The 5,055-nt window shown below is 41.8% G+C and overlaps 1 pseudogene; it reads right to left on the bottom strand.

The window, feature by feature from the left end:
- Nucleotides 1-350: 350 nt before the first annotated feature.
- LOC147342300 (olfactory receptor 8C8-like) lies at nt 351-1,274 on the bottom strand (annotated as a pseudogene).
- Between the last annotated feature and the right edge of the window lie 3,781 nt (nt 1,275-5,055).

Below are 5,055 nucleotides of genomic sequence, written 5' to 3'. Positions count from 1 at the left end.
AGGGCTCTATGTAATTGAAAGCAAGAAAGAAAAAAAATGGTCAAACAGCATACTACTCTATGGCATACCTTGGATGAGCTGACACACAAGGGAAATAGTAGTGTTATCATCAGGTGGGAAAGGTTATTGGTCCCTACTCTCCAAATGCTATGGGATCACTTAGGGCTGAGGATGATTCTCCAGCCAAATAGGCCCACAGTGTTACATTATGGGGCAAGAGAAGAATAGGCATCAGACATTAGGCACGAATCCTGTCAAGAAGACATGAGGAAGACAAAGGAAAATGTGAAAAAAGAACGAGCAGGAAAAAAAGAAAGACAACAAAGAAAAGGTGGCCTAAATGGTTTGGTTCAGTTTGTAATTCTCTTCAGGATTTTCTTCACAGCAATTTTGACATCCTTGTTCCTGAGGCTATATGAGAGGGTTCAGCACGGGTACCACATTGGTGGAAAAGAGTGAGAAAAAGTTTCCCTTTTCCACAAACCCAGAGGATGATGGTTTGACAGTGAGCAGCCCAAATCCATAAAATAGACCAACTGTTGTAATATGGGAAAACAAGTGCTCAAGGCTTTGGACCAACCTTTAGATGATGGTATACGAAGAATATTGGAAAGAATCAAAGTGTAAGAAATAAAGATAATGAGGCTAGATACTATTACAACTGTCCCCACAACAGCAGAAACTAAAATCCTGTTGGCATAAATGCTGCTGCAGGTGAGCTGTAGAAGCGGGAAGATGTCACACATGAAATGGTTGATGATGTTGGAATCACAAAAGTTCAGCCTCATCATACACCCTGTGTGGACCGTGGCTCCAGGAAACCCCATCACATATGAACCAGACATCAGCAGAGAACACACCTGAGGGACACGGCCATTGTGGGCAGCAAGGGCTTACAGATGGCCACATGGCGATCATAGGCCATGGCTGTCAACACACAGCACTCAGAGCTACAAAAAAGCAGAAGAAAACGAGCTGAGACACACATCCTGTAAAGGAGATAGCATATTCTCAAAAATAAAGCTCATTAGAATTTTGAGGGTAAAGACAGATGAGTAATGAAGATAAATAAAAGAGAGATTGAAGACAAAAAAGTACATGGGGGTGTGCAGGTGTGAATTTAGACAAATTAGATTCATTAAGCACAAATTGTCCACCATAATGATCATGTAGTTCAGCAGAAACAGGAAAAACAGAGGTAGCTGGAGTTTAGGTTGTTCTGTCAATCCCATAAGGATAAACTCAGTCACAGAGGGCGCATTTTCCATATTCATTTACTACACAGTCGTGATCTGTAGGAACAGGGGCAGAAACTCAGATTCACAATGGACCTTCATGGACTTTCCCTGTTTCCCGAGTGAGAGCTGGATCTTTTTATAACCACAGGGTTGTCTAAAGAGACTCATCAAAGCATCCAAAATACAAGACTTGTAATGACTATTCCCGCAGATTCCTCATTTTCTTCTTTCTGCCCTTACTCCTCTTGTTTGTCTCTGTGCTTAAAAAATACCGGTAGACTCCCAGTGTCTCTGCACATCATTCTTCCTTCTCTTCAGGCTCTGTTCAGGATTGGGCTGAAAAGAACAGTAAATAGGTGGTGTTCCCCAGAACCCTCAATTTATACAGTCTGAAGTTTGAAAGGAATTGAGACAAAGGTGATTCAACCCTCACCTTCTTTTTCCTCGATGCCTCACTGACACTGAACCATAGGACTCCTTCTACCCTATGATGCTTAGAAGGTCAAAGTTTCTCACAAGGAAGAAAACAGTATCCATCACTGTGGTCATCAGTCTTTGACAAGCTAAGGGAACAGGCCATAATTTTTATATGAAAATTCTCCCAGAAGGTTTTCTTCACTTGCAAGGACAATATCCACCTTTAGTTCAATTCAGTTCAGTCGCTCAGTCATGTCTGACTCTTTGCAACCACATGGACTGCAGAAACCCAGGCCTCCCTGTCCATCACCAACTCCTGGAGTTCACCCAAACTCATGTCCATTGAGTCAGTGATGCCATCCAGCCATCTCATCCTCTGTCGTCCCCTTCTTCTCCTGCCCTCAATCTTTCCCAGTATCAGGGTCTTTTCAAATGAGTCAGCTCTTTGCATCAGGTAGCCAAAGTATTAGAGTTTCAGCTTCAACATCAGTCCTTCTAATGAACACCCAGGACTGTTCTCCTTTAGGATGGACTGGTTGGATCTCCTTGCAGTCCATGGGACTCTCAAGAGTCTTCTCCAGCACCACAGTTCAAAAGCATCAATTCTTTGGTGCTCAGCCTTCTTCACAGTCCAATTCTCACACCCATACATGACCACTGAAAAAACCATAGCCTTGAATAGATGGACCTTTGTTAGCAAAGTAATGTCTCTGCTATTTAATACGCTATCTAGGTTGGTCATAACTTTCCTTCCATGGAGAAAGTGTCCTTTTTTTAATTTATTTATTTTAATTGGAGGCTAATTACTTTACAATATTGTATTGGTTTTGCCATACATGAACATGAATCCACTATGGGTGTACACGTGTTCCCAATCCTGAATCCCCCAACCTACCTCCCTCCCCATACCGTCCCCACGGGTCATCCCAGTGCACCAGCCCCAAGCATCCTGTATCCTACATCGAACCTGGACTGGTGATTCATTTCTTATATGATATTATACATGTTTCAAGTATCTTTTAATTTCATGGCTGCAGGCACAATCTTCAGTGATTTTGGAGCCCAAGAAAAATAAAGTCAGCCACTGTTTCCCCATCTATTTACCGTGAAGTATGGGACCAGATGCCATGATCTTAGTTTTCTGAATGTTGAGCTTTAGGCCAACTTTTTCACTCTCCTCTCTCACTTTCAGCAAGAAGCTCTTCAGTTCTTCTTCATTTTCTGGCATAAAGGTGGTGTCATCTGCATATCCGAGGTGATTGATATTTCTCCCGGCAATCTTGATTCCAGCTTGTGCTTCCTCCAGCCCAGCATTTCTCATGATGTACTCTGCATATAAGTTAAATAAGCAGGGTGACAATATACAGCCTTGACGTATTCCTTTTCTTGTTTGGAACCAGTCTGTTGTTCCATGTCCAGTTCTAACTGTTGCTTCCTGGCCTGCATACAGGTTTCTCAGGAGGCAGGTCAGGTGGTCTGGTATTCCCATCTCTTTCAGAATTTTCCACAGTTTATTGTGATCCACACAGTCAAAGGCTTTGGCATAGTCAATAAAGCAGAAATAGATGTTTTTCTGGAAATCCAGCTTTTTTGATGATCCAGTGGATGTTAGCAATTTGATCTCTGGTTCCTCTGCCTTTTCTAAAACCAGCTTGAACATCAGGAAGTTCACAGTTCACATATTGCTGAAGCCTGGCTTGGAGAAGTTTGAGCATTGTATGAGATGAGTGCAATTGTGCAGTAGTTTGAGTATTCTTTGGCATTGCCTTTCTTTGGAATTGGAATGAAAACTGACCTTTTCCAGTCCTGTGGCCACTGCTGAGTTTTCCAAATTTGCTGGCATATTGAGTGCAGCACTTTCACAACATCATCTTTCAGGATTTGAAATAGCTCAACTGGAATTCCATCACCTCCACTAGCTTTATTCATAGTGATGCTTCCTAAGGCCCACTTGACTTCACATTCCAGGATGTGTGGCTCTAGGTGAGTGATCACACCATCGTGATTATCTGGGTCATGAAGATCTTTTTTGTACAGTTCTTCTGTGTATTCTTGCCACCTCTTCTTAATATCTTCTGCTTCTGTTTTTGCATGAATGGTCCCTTGGTATCTCTAATTTCCTTGAAGAGATCTCTAGTCTTTATCATTCTATTATTTCCCTCCATTTCTTTCCACTGATCACTGAGGAAGGCTTTCTTATCTCTCCTTGCTATTCTTTGGAACTCTACATTCAAATGGGTATGTCTGTCCTTTTCTCCTTTGCTTTTCACTTCTTTTCTTTTCACAGCTATTTGTAAGGCCTCCTCAGAAAGCCATTTTGCTTTTTTGCATTTCTTTTTCTTGGACATGGTCTTGCTCCCTGTGTCCTGTACAATGTCACGAACCTCCATCCATAGTTCATCAGGCACTCTATCTATCAGACCTAGGCCCTTAAATCTATTTCTCACTTCTACTGTATAATCATAAGGGATTTGATTTAGGTCATACCTGAATGGTCTAGTGGTTTTCCTTCCTTTCTTCAATTTAAGTCTGAATTTGGCAATAAGGAGTTCATGATCTGAGCCACAGTCAGCTCCTGGTCTTGTTTTTGCTGACTGTATAGAACTTCTCCATCTCTGGCTACAAAGAATATAATCAATCTGATTTCGGTGTTGGCCATCTGGTGATGTCCATGTGTAGAGTCTTCTCTTGTGTTGTTGGAAGAGGGTGTTTGCTATGACCAGTTCATTCTCTTGACAAAATTCTATTAGCCTTTGCCCTGCTTCATTCTGTACCCTAAGGCTAAATTTGCCTGTTACTCTAGGTGTTTCTTGACTTCCTACTTTTGCACTCCAGTCCCCTATAATGAAAAGGACATCTTTTGGGGCTGTTAGTTCTTAAAGGTCTTCTAGGTCTTCATATAACCATTCAACATCAGCTTCTTCAGCGTTACTGGTTGGGGCATAGACTTGGATTGCTGTAATATTGAATGGTTTGCCTTGGAAATGAACAGAGGTCATTCTGTCATTTTTGAGATTGCATCCAAGTACTGCATTTCAGACTCTTTTGTTGACTATGATGGCTACTCCATTTCTTCTAAGGGATTCTTGCCCACAGTAGTAGATATAATGGTCATCTGAGTTAAATTCACCTATTCTAGTCCATTTTAGTTCGCTGATTCCTGGAATGTCGATGTTCACTCTTGCAATCTCCTGTTTGACCACTTTCAATTTGCCTTGATTAATGGACCTAACATTCCAGGTTCCTATGCAATATTGCTCTTTACAGCATAAGACCTTGCTTCTATCACCAATCACATCCACAGCTGGGTATTGTTTTTGCTTTGGCTCTGTCCCTTCATTCTTTCTGGAGTTATTTCTCCACTGATCTCCAGTAGCCTATTGGGCACCTACCGACCTGG

The sequence above is a fragment of the Bos grunniens genome, chromosome 29 (assembly GCF_055505025.1).
Source record: "Bos grunniens cultivar Pamir isolate PY7600 chromosome 29, Bosgru_T2T1.0, whole genome shotgun sequence".
Lineage (NCBI taxonomy): Eukaryota > Metazoa > Chordata > Mammalia > Artiodactyla > Bovidae > Bos > Bos grunniens.
The sequence above is the reverse complement of the archived record's forward strand: the minus strand, read 5'-3'. Positions and strand labels throughout refer to the sequence as shown.